Raw genomic sequence first — 18,158 nt, forward strand, 5'->3', positions numbered from 1 at the left:
AAGCATGCAAGCGAAGATACCATAAGGAGACGCAGGATACTTTATCTAGACACACAGCAGTAACTTTACACAAAAGCCCCAAATTTTAAAACAACCCACACCTCTTTAAACCTAGAAACAAGAAAAAAATAGCAACAACAACAACAAAAAACCCAGACAAACAACAAAAACAACAAAAAACTCTTCTTGAGCGGCATTCTACCTATAGCAGCCCAAAAGGTAAGAACTAGTTTGGGGATTTCCAAGAACTTTAAAAATATAAAAAGTGGACCAATAGGTTCCAAACAGTTTTAAAATCATTCTACATTCTCAGTCTCCCCTCTCTGTTTTTCTTTAGATTGAATGTATATTTTGCGTAAGCTGATGGAGTGGCTCTCTAACATTTCTTGTAGACAAACATCTGGCTCCTCTACAGTTTCTTAGTTAGGAAACTCATCCATGCTCCTAGACAGCAATAATAATTCCAATATACAAAAGTTGTTTTAAAGTATGTCTTTAGTATATATGGTAGTTTCCTAAAATATATATTGTTCTCAATGATAGGGTAGCTGTTCTGTACTACATAAGGTTTTAAAAATAGTGCTAGGCTGCATAGAAATTCATTAACTGTTAGTGAGAAATAAAATCTGCATTAGGAAAAAATTCTTTATGAAAATAACTTTTTAAAGGTATCATTTTACTCTTTACTCTTGGGCATAGTTTAATTATAAACTATAGTCCACATGCTTGCATTACTAGGAATACAAAAGAAACTAAATGTGTTACTATTGTTAATAACTGTAAGAATTATAGAGTGTGAAAAATATCCATTCACTCAAACAGAAGAGTCTAACTTTAATAAGTACAATTGAGAAAAGCTGTTTGCATGCTCCAGCCAATATTTAAACCCCACTAAGATCTTACTTAGCTTTGTACTATAGACTGCGTTCACCCAAAATTCCCATATTGAAGCCCTAATTCCTAATATAATATTCAAAGTTGGGGCCTTCAAGCCCCATGTTGGTCTCTGTGCTGACAGCTCAAACCTGGAGCCTGCTTCAGATTCTGTGTCTCCCTCTCTCTCTGACCCTCCCCTGCTCACAATCTGTCTCTGTCTCTCAAAAAAAAAAAAAAAAAATACATTGCACATGGCCAGATTTCATTCTTTCTCATTGCCATGTCGTATTCCATTGTATAGATAAACCACATCCTCTTGATCCATTCATCAGTTGATGAACACTTAGGCTCTTTCCATGTTTTGGCTATTGTTGAGAGTGCTGCTATGAACATTGGTGCATGTGCCTCTATGCATTGTAGCAACAGGGATGGAACTTGAGGGTGTTATGCTGAGCGAAATAAGTCAGGCAGAGAAGGACAGATATCATATGTTTGCGCGTATAGGAGGATTAGGAGAAAATTAATGGAGGACCATGGGGGAGAAGAAAGGGGAAAATAGTGGGGGAGAGGAAGGGAGGCAAACCATGAGAGACTCTTGAATGCCGAGAACAAACTGAGGGTGGATAGGGTGGGTGGGGAGGGGAAGGGGGGTGATGGGCATGGAGGAGGGCACCTATGGGGATGAGTACTGGGTGTTATATGGAAACCAACTTGACAATACACTATTTTAAAAAAATTTTTTAATACATTAAAAAATAAATAAATAATATATAAATAATAATAATAAAGAAATATCTCCTTTGGGAGATAATTAAGGTTGGATGATATGATGAGAGTGGGGTCCCAGTCCAACTAGATTAGTGGTCTTAAAAGAAAGACACCAAAAACTTGCTTCCCCTCTCTCCACCATATGAGTAGACAGGTAGAAGGCAGTCATTTGCAATCCAAAGACAGAGCCCTTACCAGACAATGGCCCTTCTGACACCTCAATTTTGGACTTCCAGTCTCCAGAACTATGAGAAAACTAACTTTTATTGTTCAAGCTATCCAGTTTATGGTATTCTGTTATGGCAGCCCAAACTGATTAACACTCTATGAATGGTATTTAAGAACTCAAAAGTTGATGTGAATTGTTTGACCATGAAGCCCTGGGATTTCCTTCACAATAGAAACAATGAAACTAAGATGTGATGTAAGACGTGAGAACAAGGAGATCACTACTGATTATTAAGGGAAGATGAGAAAACATCAAATACACCAAGGTGTATGCAGTTATCAAAACTAAAAGTGCAATTGCCTTAAAGAAAATGCACATTTGGACTTCTTTTTTTGTTTTTTTAATGGCTAAGTATGTGCCTAAATCTGTTCCTTGTTCAAACCATGACAGTGGGTTTGGCTTCGTGACAATGATAGCTGTGTGCTATCCTTTGAAGAAGAGATACCAACTCAATGCTCAGCTCACAGTCTTCTCTTAGGCAGAGATTACGGGTATAACAATCTAATGGAGGGAGAAAATAGTTCCATAGGAGGAAGGAAGATTTATTCATTACCATGAAACTACCCAGAAGCATAATTCCGAGACTCAAAAATTAGAGTCCATGTGGGTAAACTGCCCACTGCATGATTCCAGGAGTAAATGTGGGTAATAGCCTACACATAAGACATCACTGTTTCCTCACAGGAAGTCTTAACCTACTTGGACTTCAAGTTTCTCCAAATATAAAATAGGATGAAAGGGGGAAGCTGCCCATAAATAATTTCCAAAGTCTTCTCAGAATTAGCATCCTAGACTTCCTAAAACTTGATGATGGTTTGGCAGTTCTTTACAGACTCAAATTGTGACTCATTGGTGGGTCAGAAAATCCACTTACAAGGTCACAGTCAGCATTTTGTAAGAAGGTAGAAAATATAATAGAAACTATAGAGTGGATCACTCATAACAAGAGTATTATTTAGTGAAACTTTTGCTTCAGTTACACATTATACATACCATGAATACAGACACTGGGTCACAATGTAACATTCACCTTTTTGTTGTAAATGGCAGTTAAGAGTTTGAAATCACTACCCTCAAAAAGGCTTTAATTGCCCACTGTATATCATTAAAGACACCTCTTAACATACAGTTAGAAAAAAATAATGCAGGGGCGCCTGGGTGGCTCAGTCGGTTAGGTGTCACTTCGGCTCAGGTCATGATCTCGCAGTTTGTGAGATCAAGCCCCATGTCGGGCTCTCTCAGAGCCTGGAGCCTGCTTCGGATTCTGTGTCTCCCTTTCTCTCTGACCCTCCCCAGCTCACGCTCTGTCTCTCTCTGTCTCTCGATAATAAATAAATGTTTAAAAAAATTTTTTTAGAGAAAAAGAAAAAATAGTGCAGCCAAAGGACTACAATTGTGTAAGACAGCTGAAAGCCTTGATGATCTGTGCAGCGTCTGTGTAGAAATTTTGGCTGGGCAGGTGGTCATAGATAATCACACTTTGAATAGTGGCAACTATTCAACCTCCAGAAAGAACAAGGAGGTGGAGAGATGACAATACTCTAGGCCTTGCCTAACCAAAGAAACAGACTCTTAACTATGGAGAACAAACTGATGGTTGGGGGAGTGGGGAGGGGGGAGGAATATGAGATGGGGATCGAGGAGCGTGCTTGTGATAAGCGCCAGGTGTTGTATGGAAGGGTTGAATCACCAAATTGTAAACCTGAAACTAATATAACACTGTATGTTAACTAACTGAAATTTAAAGAAAAACTTAAAAAAGAAAAAAAAAACAAAACTCTAGGCCTTAGCTTATACTGAGAATGAGGACAAGTACTACCAGAACCCTAGCAGTGTGGCCAAACTGGATTAAGGGCACAGGCCTGATTGATTTAAAACAGCTATCTACCAGCAAGTAGGATGCAAATAGCTTTATACAACCGCCTATTTGGCTTTACAATCTCAATTTCCATAATGCTTTGATTTAACAAAGTTGAACCTGAAACAAAGAAAGCAGTTGTCTAAGAAAGGGCGGCGTTTCCCAGAGCGGGGACAAACAGGATGAGAGGCCAAAGCCGGAGCAGCGAGGTGACAGCAGAACCGGCTGAACCGTTGAGGAAGGTCAAACATCCTCTCAAACACGCACCCCTTCACCTCCAAAACAAACAGTGAATAAATTATAAAAGCAGTGGGATGTACAAGAGCTCCTCATAAAACAATCCAGGAAGATGGGCCTGAAGAGTATGCGTCTTAATAAAACTTCCTGAGCTTTTTTACCATCTTGCTTTACATTTACCCATGAGCTTTTCTCCTTTGCATCTATTTGTTTTTACAACACTGCTGTTGTCAAGAGTATCACCCGGACACTTGCTGTGGCCCTTTGAGCTTTGTGCTATCAGAGGCTAAGTCCAGCCAGCAGACACCCTGAAGTTCAGTGGGTTGACTTTTTTCCTAAAAACATTTTCTCAATTTCTGATTTAAACTCCCTTAGTCTCTTGGCCACATTAAGGCGATCTCAAATGGGTCTTATATAGATGAAACACCCAAGTTAGGAAGTTGTAGAGGTGAAAGGATTTAGAGGCATATCATAAATGAGATCTCAAATTATATCCAAAACCATTTAACCAAATAGTTCCATGTATTTCTTCTTCTCTTTTCCCTACTCCTTCTTCCTCACCAATTCTGATGAGACAAAGTTTTGGGTTTGGTTTCTTCTTGTTGGGGTTTTTTGGGGTTTTTTTTGTTTTGTTTTGTTTTGTTTTTTGCTTCTTTTGCAGGACATATCTTTGTGGAAATGCTAATGCAGGGACAGGGGCAGGATTGAATGATTAGAGAAACCTCCTCCCCCAACATTTTGTACAGTTAAAAATTGCTAATAATAGGGGCGCCTGGGTGGCTTAGTCGGTTAGGCGTCCGACTTTCGCTTAGGTCATGATCTCGCGGTTCGTGGGTTCGAGCCCCGCGTCGGGCTCTGTGCTGACTGCCAGCTCAGAGCCTGGAGCCTATTTCAGAGTCTGTGTCTCCCTCTCTCTCTGACCCTCCCCTGCTCACGGTGTCTCTCTCTCTCTCCTAGAAATAAATAAAAATATTTAAAAAAAAATTGCTAATAATAAATGCCAATGAGTTAGGCAAGATTTGAAATGACACAGCATAGTTAATGACACAGACCCTGTACTTGACTAAACTTTGGTCAGGCTCCTTTAACCCTTTGAGGCCTCCACCTTCCCTCCATTCTCATAGGGCCTGCATTGTCCAATTTTAGCAAGAATCCTCCATCCTGGAGATCTGATCACCCTGGCTTGCCTTCAGCAAGCATCTTACTAAGTTTGTGTAATGCCCCCCATCCCCCACAAAATCCCTAATGCTTCCTCCCTCTTGGTAATTTTCCATTCATTGACCCCACCCTGTTCCTTGGTTATAAATTGCCACTTGTCCGTGATGTATTTGGAAATGAGCCCAGTTCTACACTGAGGTCCCTTCTCCCCTGCTACAATATTTCTTGAAGACAATCTGTTCTTATTGCCTCAACCATTGTTGTACTATATTACAAATATAATAACCATGTAAGTGTACTACACATTGCATAAATTATTTTCTTCATTTAACAAATATTTCTAGAACCATATACGTATGGGTATAATACTGATGGGGGAAGAGGAAGGTGGAGGAAGCTGAAGGTTGACAACCAAGAAAGAACTAGCACAAAGGTAAGTCCTAACACCCTCCATCAAGAAACCTAATAATTGTGGCAGAAATAAATCACACACCAATGTTTATAAAACCAGAGAAAAGATGATAAATTCACAAGACAGGATGATCAAGAGCTAGGAATGTTCCTGTAAGGGAGAAATGATGTGCAGAGGAAACAGTCAAAAACAACTCTGTGGCTGGGCCTCTGAGAGAGTGACAGAGAGGGGATGTTGCCACAGGTGTGACTGGGGGACATGGGAAAAGAAATACATTTGGGAGGGCCATGTCCAGTTTGGTTTTAGACATGTCAAGTTACAAGGCCTGTGAAACACCAGATGGAAATGATAAGTGAGCTTTTTCCAAGAAAGGTAGAGTCCAGAGATAAGGACATGACTGTTTTCTGTAAGGAGATAAGAGCATGGGGAGAAGGGGGGGAGAGGGCAGATCAACAGAGTTTGGAAAGAAGAGAAATGCTTTGGAGCTTTGGGAACACATATATAATTTGTGCAAAAGCAGCAGAAGATGCCAGAGAACAAGAAGGAGTGAGATAAGCCCAAAACATAAGAAATCCTCTAGGTCAGTAAAATACAGTGAATGCCTGTTGTTCTTGCCTGCCTGAGATCCCCGTCTTCCGGTAACAGACCACCTTCCTGCCCCGGGAGCCTCCTTCTATGTGATGTAGTTGGGGCTGACCAGAGAACACGTAACCCATTCCCGTCCACTGTCTGGTAGAGCTCTTGAAACAAATCTTTTTTCACTAGGATTGCTACAAGCCTGGGGTTCCCTTAGGCCGTGTTTCCAGGATGTGAAAGAAGTGAACCAATATGTAGAGACAGACAGGTTTCGAACTGGGTTGCTAATTCCCTGTATACAACGTTGCCTAACGCTGGTTCTGCCCCTTGACTCTTCACTGACCTGAGACAATGAATTCCCTTGGTGACTTAAGCTAATTAAAATGAAGTTTTTTTCACGTACAAATGAAAGACTCTGGATTGATCTACAAAGTAATCATTCTAAAAGACATTTTTAAAGCTACAAAATGAATGCTACATTCAGAACCTACCAGGAAACAAAAAGATAAACTTTTCCACACCTTAAACCTTCTCCATTCTTCTTTTTCTCAACACATAGGTGGTTTTCTATACTTTGCTGTCTGGTCAAATGGCACAGATTAAATAATAAAGAACAATAGGACCACCTGATCCTGTACCCACTGTGCAAAGGGCTTCACACCACACCAAAAGTGAAATATCGTTCCATTCAAAATTCACCCCAAAGACAGTTTCAGATTCTGGTTTTCCATGTGCTTCTGCGGAAGCTGAGCAGTTCACAAACCCAGTCAGGACACTGCTAGTTGTGCTGTGTTCTCTCTTGTGAAGGTAAATGTAGGAAAAGGGAGCACCTTGTAATGCAGTTAGACTCACTGGCAATCAAAGTTAGAATGAAACATCAAGTCCAGTCAGTTTTTTAGGATGTCAAGTAACTGAATCACACAAACTAAATTTCATTACTAAGCCCTGAGGGAGCGGGAGGTAGAACTGGGATTAGAATCCAAGTCTGGAGGCACCTGTGTGGCTTAGTCAATTGAGCGTCCGGCTATTGATTTTGGCTCAGGTCTTGATCCCAGGATCGTGGATTGAGCCCTGTACCAGGTTCTGCACGGAACATAAAGCCTGCTTGGGATTCTCTTGCTCCCTCTCTCCTTCGGCCCCTCTTCCCAACTCTCTTTCCCTTTCTAAAATAAAATTTAAAAAAGAAAGAAAGAAAGAAAAAGAATCCAAGTCCAAAAAAAATCCCTGTCTACCTCTTTTTCTTTTAGTGACTTCTCTACCCTGCCCTGCTCTGCCACACCTGTTGTTTTATAGCAAGGACTACAGCTACCTTCTGGAATTTGCCGTGTATGTAGCTGAGATGAAAACCAAACAACTCCTCCTTCCCTATACCAAGTGAATGACTCATGTCCCATTCTTTGAAGAGATATGACAGGTAGGAGTCTGAATAAGATTCCATCCAAAATCTTCATCTGTTCTACTCTCATCAAAGCCAATCCATCCTCTCCCTCACTGACACTTATATATTCATTCACCAAACACAGGTCGATCACATCTTCTCTGGGCCAGGTGCTCTGATAGATGCTGAGAATAAGACATGGTTCCACCTTCAATAAACTCACCATTCAGTAGATAAAACATACATATATATACAAATGAAATAGCTATAGCACAATGTGACAAGGGGAACAGTAAAGATATGTGCAAGGTATTATGAGGGAAGAGATCTGGGAAGGCTTCCTGGAAGATGAGATACACGTGCTGAGGCTGAAATGCTAGGTTAGTGTGTTTGTTGGCTGGAAAGATAAGATACGAGCCACAAAAACTTCTGCCAGGCAGAAATCAGTAATGCAAGTAAGTATGTGATTAGTTGACAAATGAATTTTATAAGGAATAGTTATTACGTGCTGAGAAGCACATAAAAGATATATGCTCAATATATATCATTTCCTTTAATTCCAACATCAATTACTAAAGTAGGTTTAAGGAGAAATCTGGGATGAAGAAATGATAACTTAGAAAAGTAAGCTGTCCAAGATGAAACAACTCGTAAATGTTAAGACAGACTTCAAACCAATGTCTTTTTGCATTTTCTGACTTCTAAACCAACTCTCTTACTGCAATACCTGTATGTTTTGTTGGCTGAACACTGAGAAGAACACAAATAATGAAAGAGAGAACCATTGAGACCCTGGCAAGGAGTATACTCATTGGCCCTCAAGTGACTTGAGTCATAGAGTTAAATTACTCTTAGATCATATTTAGCACTCTACCCAAGGAGAAACCTCAAGAACAACCAAGCATCAGCCAGGTTTTCTCACCACGGTGAGAATTAAGGAGGAAATGCAAGATGGCTGTGACTCTTTGGCCCTCAAATAGCCTTCCTACCGGTCACCCAAACAAGAACGTTGGGCAGGCAGAATGACCACACTCACACAGCACACAGCCCAAAACCTGGCACAGTACCCTCAGCCACGCATCCACATGGCCATGTACTACATTGCCATGAACTGCTCTTGTAAAAGGATCATCAAATCTGGAACCCCTGGATGTGTGCCATTTTAAATGCTTTGCTTGTGTGTTACTACTTTCAATTCCATGTTTTTGCAGCTCAAGCAGAGGGGTGACCAGGTTGCTTCATTGGTCTGAGCTATGATCACATAACCTTATGACTGTGAGACCTGCACAACTGGCCATAGGTTGTTAGGAATGCGTTGAGAGGAGGAAAAGGTGAAGATCCAAAATAATTATTTAATGAGAACGAAACCTCTGGAATCCTTGAGATCATCTTTACCACAGTATTTATGAATACTAATACTAATAATATAACATTGTGCACCTGGCACACAGTAGGGCTCAGTAAATACTTGTGGAATGAATGCATGAGTAAATGCATACATGAACCCCTCACTTGTCTTCACAGTATTTTTCAGAGACAATTGCAAAACATTTTAAGTTCATAGTAGTAACCAAAACAAAATTATGAAAAAGCAAACAAGCACAGAATGTACAGTATACATTAGAGTGGTTCCAAGTGGCAACTAGCCAAAGCTCCCAACGGAACAACTTAAATATTGAAGTGTTAAAAAGGTGGTTTGAGTTTAACAACTGGGAGGCCATTTCTGACCATGAAACAAGTGAATGGTCCTTGTTCATCCTTTCAGGAGTGATTGCACAACGTCATGGAACCAGGGATTTCGACGCTCCACACTGGCAGCAGGCGTGTTCAAAGCCAGGATGATTGAAAACACCACTTCCAGATGCATTACTGATGCAATAATGGAACTACCAAACCTTAGTCACAAGGAACGTGAACACCACTTTCCAAACGCCCTTGATATTGCTCAACATATATACGAGCTGACTCACACTAGCCAACATTCTCCTGAACTTTTTCCCTCTTAATTTCCTCTTCAGTGTTTTTTCAACACAATTTTAAGATAAAAGGGACTTTTTTCTAGGGTTTGCACAGAACATTCTAGACACCTGATTTCTAGGTTTAAGAGGTGGCTAATCAAGCGATCCCAACTCTGTTTTCCCGATTCATTTTTCCGTTTTTTCCTCAATTTTTCTTACACTTCTTACTGAAGCCACTAGACTGCAGAGGCATTCCACCCAGAATGCATACACACACACACACACACACACACACGTGTGTGCACACATGTTCACATTCACTCTCAAAACTGTTCCTTAAAAAGAGACAAAAAGGGCCTTTCCGATATATATCATTTAAAGAAAATGCCTTGTTTTATGATACATTGTTCAGGGAAATAATACTATTATGAAACAATACGTATCAAATGACACCATTGCTATAAATAAGGTTAAATACAATCTGGAAATGTATGCTTCAAAATATTAACAGTGTTTCTCACTGGGTGACGAAATTATGAGTGATTTTCATTTTTTCCTCTCTGCTTCTCTATATTTCCAAAAGTCTTAGACAATGTATGTGTATTCCTGTTTCAGTTAGAAAAATAAAGTTAAATCATGGGGAGTTTCTTCAATCTCTTTTTCTAGGTTCCTCCAAACACAGTTAAGACAAGCTGGATTTTTTTTTTTTATTTTACTAGAGAAAAAAAAAACTTAAGCTATGACACACTTTTTAAAAGAAGTTAAAGACTTTTCTGATTTTACCATAGCTGTTGATCCATGTCTCAGCCCTGTCCCATCCACATGCAGTTTCTCAAGGCCCTCTCACCTCTAAAAGCCTGGCATGGTATCAGAGCACAGACACTCAGGATTCTTGACTTTCTGACCTTGACCCGCCTCCAGATGGCAGGAACCCCCCTACTTTCCACCACCAGTGAGGACAGCCTTCTCCCATTGGTTGCCAGGATCTAAAGGTCTGTGGGCCTTGCTGCTTACCAAGGGCCTCCCACTCAGTTCCCCCAGGGATAAGGTGTAGAAGATGTGACTGTTCTCCAGTCAGGACTGGGGCAAATGTCACAAGGGTGAGCTCATCCTTCAAAGTCATCTCACCTCTGCATACAAGGAATGACCTTATCCACCACAGCCCCAATATTATGAAAAATCCTTTAAGACCGAGATTCTCAAAGTGTGATCCAGGCACCCCTACAGATTGCCAAAACTGTATGTGTCAGGTAAAACTTACTTTTATAATAATACCAAGACTTCATTTTCATTCTTTTATGAGTGAATAATAGATATTCCAGAAGCTATGTGACATATGTGACAACAGACTGAATACAGGATCATATATGAGAATACACCTGTCTTCTACTAAGCCACCTGTTAGAGAGTTTTACAAAAATATAAAACAATACCATTCTTCTCACTAATTTTTTGTCATGAAAAACACAATTAAGTTTTCATTAAAAGATGTTAATATGGTATGGGCTTATTACTGTTATTTTTAATATATTAAATATTTAAATTTGTACTCCACATTAATTTTATAATGGTATATATCACTAGATATAAACAACACATAGTGAAGGTCTTTGGTGTTCTCAATGATTTTTAAGAGTATAAAGGAGTACAAACTTGGGACTGGCACCTAAGACTGACACGTAGGCACCCAGATACCACTGAATTGACAAGTTGGGAGCTTCCCATTGATCTTACCTAATGCATTTCCCACACTATTTATCCTATATCCCCATAAGATTGCTTCTATTGAGGGGCGCCTAGATGGCTCAGTCAGTTAAGCGTCCAACTTCGGCTCAGGTCACGATCTCATGGTTTATGGGTTCAAACCCCATGTCAGGCTCTGTGCTGACAGCTCAGAGCCTGGAGCCTGCTTCGGCTTCTGCTTCGTCTTCCTCCCTCTCTGTCCCTTCCCCGCTCATGCTTGGTTTCTCTCTCTCAAAAACAAATAAACATTTAAAAAATTGGTGTGCATTAAAAAAAAAGATTATGTCTATTGAAACACTGCCATTGTCACTCTGCTCCCCAAACAAAAATGAAAAACTTTCCTTCTGCTAAGAATCTAAAGTCCTAACACTGAAGAACTTGGTTATCTGTCTCCAATCTTCCTACTGCTTTTATCGCCCTCCAAAAGCATACTTGAACTCTCTATTCTAATTTTATTTTATTTTATTAATGTTTTTATTTATTTTTTGAGTGAGAGAGAGACACGTAGGCACCCAGTTATGCTATGAAACTTTCCCAGAATCCGCTTGCTGTGGTCCTGATACTACAGATAAGCTATACTAACATAGCATGTGAGAGTGAGCCGAGGAGAGGCAGAGAGAGAGAGGGAGACAGAGGATCCCAAGGAGCTCTGTGCTGACAGCAGACCGCCGGAGGCAGGGCTTGAACCCATGAACCATGAGATCATGATCTGAGCTGGAGGCAGACGCTTAACCAACTGAGCCACCCAGGCAACTCAAACTTTTTATTATAAATAAAAAGTTCTAATAAGTCTTGTATTTTACCTTCACTGTGACTTTGCCTGCCCCATGACCCTTACCTAGAATTCTGATATATCTCCTCTCAAAGGATCCAACTCCCATCTGTCCCAACCTTTGACCCCCACTTCCTCTGATTAATACTGCTATGCTCACTAGCTTCCTATGCCCATGGGTTTTTTGGTTAGCACTTACTGTGTGCTTCTTTGTATTATCATCTGTTCATGAAAACGAATATCTCTTTAGTAAGATCACATGAAGATCCAGAAATAGATATATTTCTTTTATATCTTCTTCAATCCCTAATAAGGCTTTGGACCATGTCAGACACTCAATTGATAACAATCACATATTTGACAGATTAAGGAAAGGAAGGATGGATGAAAAAAAATTAGAAACTACTAGCATATAGTATCTGAGTATAATTCTGAGAAATACAGCTCAATAACCTGAAAGTCATTACCACGTATTCACCTCTGAAGAGCCAAATTACCAATCACAAGTCTCTCTGTTATGCTATGAAACTTTCCCAGAATCCGCTTGCTGTGGTCCTGATACTACAGATAAGCTATACTAACACCAACTTTTCCAACTTGCCTAAGAACTATAAGCTATGGAGAAAATCCAAGTTTAAATGAGAAAAAAAAAAAAACAATTTTGGCCCAATGCAGAAATTAGAAGAAATAAAAGCTTTATTATTTCCTTCTCTGATCATATACAGTTTACATTTTAACATACTACTTCTTTTATACTATTTTAAAAATTTGTCTGCACCAAATAAAGGAATTGCTGGTTTACCTTGAATCAAATGAGACATTTTGGTTGATCTTAAAAGTTACTTTAGTATGTTAGTATAAAATTCAGTGTTAAAAGGTTGAAGTTATTCATTCATTCAATTAATATTTTCTGAATACCTACTAAATGTCAGATACTATGCTAGTTACAGAAAGAGAGAAAGTGATTGAAATGAACCCAATCCCTAAACTCTAAGGTCTTATAGACTATTGCAGGGTTTAGATATAAATATAAATAACTATAGCATGGCCTGGTAAGTGTTAGGGTAGGATCCATTAATGTGAAGAAAGGATAATTAGCCCACCCAAAAGTGTTGGGATTGTCAGAAGCTTCCAGGAGAAAGCAACTATCCAAGTTGAGATGTGAAGGAAAAAGGAGAAATAAGGTTGGAGAAATATAGGGGTAGGAATGTATACTGTAGGGCCTTGAATATCAGGCAAGAAGTATAGATTTTATTCTAACAGCAATGAGAAGCCATTTGAGGATGGTGCAATGATCAAATTTGCATATTATAGATTAACTCTGGCATGGAGATGGAGCATAGGAAGGGACATGGGGCAAGACTGGCTGCAGTGACAGCAACGGAAACATAGCAGACATTTATTGAGCACTTATAGCATGCCAGGCATATGACAGAATGGCAAGGTACGGTAACTTATTTAATCTCCACAACAATCCCATAAAGTAGGGAAAATTATCCCCATCAGACTAAAGAGAACCCTGGAGTTTAGAAAAATTAAGTCAGAACTATGTTGACCTTACTCTGACAGGACTTGTGTGCATTTGCGATAAGGGGAGAGGGGTTTCAAGAATCACATCCAGTTTTTCAGCTTAGTCAACCAACCAAGCCTACGGTGATGCTGATCACTGAGACTGGCAGACAGGGCTATCAGGAAGCTGTGATGGAGAAAGGATAGAGTTGATGAGCTCCATCCGGGATAGGGTTAGACCTGCTGAGTTGGGGAGGGGACAGAGTCGCACATCCATCGGCAACAGGATGTGCCAGGCTAAAACCTCAGTAGAGAAATCTGGACCCAGCCAACCTCCTTAGGGAGCATCTATGGACAGGTGACAACTTCAGTCAGAGGACAGACAGACGTTATGTAGAGGGTGTGTGTAAAATCAAAAGGAAGAGGACTTGAGGCAGAACCCTGAGGAACATCAATATTTAAAGGATGAGCAAAGGACACTGAAATGGAAAAGAAACAACAGAGAGTTATGAAAATCAAGGCACACATAGTCGCAGGCAAGGAAAGGGTGTGTTTCACCTAGGATGTGCTCAACACCAACACTAACACAGAGGGAAGGCCTGGGAAGCACCCACTGTATTTAGCAATAAGAAGGTTCTGTGTGGTGTCTTGCAGAGTAATTCCATGAAAGCATTGGTGACAGAGTCCACAGTGTGCTATGGAGTGACTGGAAGGTGAGGAAATGGAATGGGAATTCAATATTTCCGCTGGCTAGCTATATGCAGAAAGCAGTACACAAACACTGTGAGATACTCAGGGAATTCACAGCACAGGGGCCTCAGTAACCCAGCATCTGCCAAAACCCAGCAAGGTGGAGAAGAAATGGGCTTTCAGACTTGGAATGTCTGTTCTCCAAGACAAATCTGGTTACTTGGTGACTTTTGCCACTTGACTTATTTGTGTCTCAGTGTCTGGGCAAACTGGTATGTCTTAATTCTCCCATAATACTGTTTTGAGTATCAAATGCCAATAATCAGCAAATAGCATTGTAAGGTGGAAAAATAGCTGTGAAGGAATTGACCTCAGGGAGCTAGCCTTGACTATTGCAGAGACAACTTCAGCAGGGAAAAATAATAATAACTTTTTTCTTGTTTTCCTGAACAAGGGTAATATCAGCAGACAGACAAAACCTTGCTTCAAATGATTGTGCCGTTCCCGGTGGCTTCAAGAAGCTCACATCAATTCTACCTTGACATCCAGGCACATGAATGACAATAGGGGACACCTGGCTTTTTGGAAAATCAACCAGCCCCTCTGTGGGATGATTGTTCTTCAGCATGAGGAACACAAGCAGAAAGGGCATAGGTTTTGAAGTCCAGTCACTCTAGAATAGAATCCTCACTCTGCCACTTCTGAGCTCTGACTCTGAGTGACCATATTTAACCTAGCTAAGACTGGCTTTCCTCATGAGAATACCTACAACTCTTTTCCTGTGAGATTAGGAGGGTTAATGGGATGACATAGAAGTAAGTACCAAGCACAGTGCCCGGCACATGATAGCTCCATGTTAGCCTCATTCTTATTAGAACAGAATCTATTTCCTCTCCTAGGGTGAAGGTCCTACCCAGAATATTTCTTTAACTGGCATTCATCCCAAGATTAAGAATAGAGCCAATGTGTAGCTTTTCTTATTAAGGTGTGTAGGTGAAGTAAGCAAAGACTATCCCTAAATTCAGGGATCCCTGCTCCTAAAGAAAACTATACAGCATCATGATTTGATATATAAACTCAATTACCTGGTATCATCATAACACACATTTCTTAACAAAAGAGATTGAGTGTTTTCTAGCACATGTGCTCAATATTCACATAAAACAGGATCTGTGACCCAACTCAGAATCAGTCTACTGATTTTACCATTCCCTTTCATATGAAGTTTGAGCTAACTTCCATGTCAAACTTACCACAGGGAGATCAAAGTAGTCCCTGTTCTCTTACCTGCATTCCATCTAACAAGGCCGGCTAGGCGTGAAGGACTCGATTCTGTTGGCTTATAAAACCCATACAGAGATCCTGAGGTAAATCTATACTTAAAACCACAATTAGATCAATTTCTAGAAATGTACTATGGACTCCCAACCATTCACATATCAGTAGTGATGTAAATGTTGGATAAAAACAATAAAACACAGCCAATTCCTAAATATAGGCTCAGCAGTACCCTGGAGGAGAGGAAATGGTAATAACTTCATGCATATTTGAATACTCAATATTAATTCATTAGCCTATACACCGAAGGCTTACATTTTAGGAATTTATCACCAGTGTTTGATAAAAGGGAAGCAGAGGCAAATGGCAAAAGACTTTCTCATGGTAAGAGCTGTCATGGAAACTCACACTGAAACCAAAGTCAGTGAACTGACATATTTCTCACCGAGCTTTCAGGACTGACATATTTTTCATTGAACTTTTCATTTCATTAATCCCTACTGTCTTTTTATAGCAGTGCTTTCCTCTGTTAGTTGACTGACCCTACGGTGGTCAGGCCTCCAGTGAAAGACAATTTTGTTAAAAACACTACAGCTATATCAAGTAACACAGTATTATAATAACTACGCATTGAGCATAAGTTTGAGCCAGGCATGATACTAAGTGTTTTACATGTATTTCCTAATTCATTATTTATTATTTAAAGTAATATAGGTAGTGGGAAAAATATTTGAGTTCCTACATATAATGCACTGACGATGAAAGCACCTGAAATATAGTGATAGCTCAGTAACTCTTATTATTGTTTTTATATTTTAGTTCAAACAACCATCCTACAAGTAAGGTTCTTTTTTTTTTTTTTTTTTAAGTTCACAGATGTAAAAACTAAGGATTAAGGAGGTTAGAGACTTGCCTGATTCCCCAGGTAATAAGTGACAAATTAGAATTTCCGACCAGCTCTGTTTGATTCCAGAGGCCAAATTGTTAACCATTATGTTGTATTCTCTACTATAGTTAGAGATCTTAGAAGCTCACCAAATACATCGATGACAACTCTGGATTATTTCTGAGCTAGGTTCATAGAACTAAAACCTTAGAGGCCTTATCAATGCACACCTGTTTTTGTTCTCTAGCCATTCAGTTAGTTATTTAAAAAGTCAAGGTATTAAATATTTGGAGTTGGAAAGCATAGTACTACTTTTCAGTTTAACATCTTTGATCAAGATTCACAGATTTTCATTTTTGTTCTCCTTAAACTCCAGGCCAAGAAAAACAATAGAGGATCTTTGGAAGAAGACAGAAACCAACTGAAACAAGGCTCCATTCTGGAGATTTTCTGTGATCCCAAATCCCTCCATCACAAGGATAGTTTCATTTCTTTATAAAATAAATCTCAAAACTCGGCAAACTCATTTGGCCCCTGAAACAGGCAAGTGGGAATAGTTTGATAATAAATTAATTAGTTTCAATTACAAGCAGGAACCTACTATTATATAAAGTTGGGAATGGGAAAACTTTCTGAAAACTAGTTTCTTGAGTGGTCTAGAATTCAGTAATATTCTTTTTTTAAAAAATAACTTGCATTGTAAATGACCATAATATTAACTGTTTACCCTTAGTAATATGGATAGTTCCTTGAGGAAAGGCCACTTTGAATATAAGTAACTTACAAACTCTTATTACCAACCACATTTAGCTACCTTTATATAGGGTTGCTTCTCTTTCCCTGAAGAATATCAATCCCTCTCAAGTTCAGGCCTTACTTTCCATTTCTATTTATATTCCTATTTTTCTCCCCAACCTCTACTACCACCAAAAGAAACTGACAACATAGAAGATTCAAATGTACCTGAAATTTAATGTACATTAAATTTAAAACCCTTAAGTTTAAAAAAACTTAAAACAGTCATAGTTAAAAAGTGATGGGTTTTTAATATTTTTGAAGTTTATTTATTTTGAGAGAGAGGCAGACAGACAGAGTGCGAGCCGGGGAGAGGCAGAGAGAGAAGGAGACACAGAATCTGAGGCAGGCTTCAGGCTCTGAGCTGTTAGCACAGAGCCCATCGTTGGGCTCGAACCCATGAATCATGAGATCATGACCAGAGCCAAAGTCAGACGTTTACCTGACTGAGCCACCCAGGCACCCCAGCCATGGGTTTTTATGATGGAGAAATGAAGTCCCTGCACATTAGCATATCCCAAGATGGGTATGATCAAGAAACAGGAATATGGCATGAATCCTGGGAAGCATAAAAACTGCAAATTTCCCCACCCAGCTACTCTACTATGAACATCCTTAGCAAGAAATAAAGATCTATCCCCAGTAAGGAAAAAAATTCACCTCTGCCCTCTCCTACTAACCGCACCATTGACCTGCCTACGGTCAGAGTTAATCATTCTGCTCACCTACTCTTCCCTCATTGCTTCAACTCCTTCCTAGCATTTTGGCACAAACCACTTTCTGCATGCTGTGCAGTCAACAAGGCAGTTGCTTCACAGGCACGTAAAGGAGGATCGACCCTGTCAACTGCCAGAAGAGAGAGTAAATTCATTGCCAGGATCCTTTTGGAGTAAAAGTGAGAACAGCACTGAAAGTTTTAACATGAGGTTTAGGTGTGTCTCTTTTACCCGAAGTCTATCCCTACATGAAAACACGAGTTAATTAATATGCTTTTCAGAAGGAAGACTTAAAACTCAGAATTAGGAGAAGTATCGC

General features: G+C 39.7%; 1 protein-coding gene and 1 long non-coding RNA gene across 2 annotated transcripts in view; one reads left to right on the forward strand and one right to left on the reverse strand.

The window, feature by feature from the left end:
- The window catches only part of SLC39A8 (solute carrier family 39 member 8), a 74,011-nt gene that overhangs the window by 48,283 nt on the left and 7,570 nt on the right, over positions 1 to 18,158 (reverse strand). The gene's annotated exons all lie outside the window — the stretch shown is intronic.
- On the forward strand, positions 47 to 10,787 carry LOC120223987. Its single transcript, XR_005526437.1, has 3 exons — positions 47 to 219; positions 7,362 to 7,528; positions 9,258 to 10,787. It is a non-coding gene; the product is annotated as an uncharacterized LOC120223987 (long non-coding RNA).

Source organism: Hyaena hyaena, unplaced genomic scaffold (genome assembly GCF_003009895.1).
Source record: "Hyaena hyaena isolate Hyena2069 unplaced genomic scaffold, ASM300989v1 scaffold_1084, whole genome shotgun sequence".
NCBI classification, from domain to species: Eukaryota; Metazoa; Chordata; class Mammalia; order Carnivora; family Hyaenidae; genus Hyaena; species Hyaena hyaena.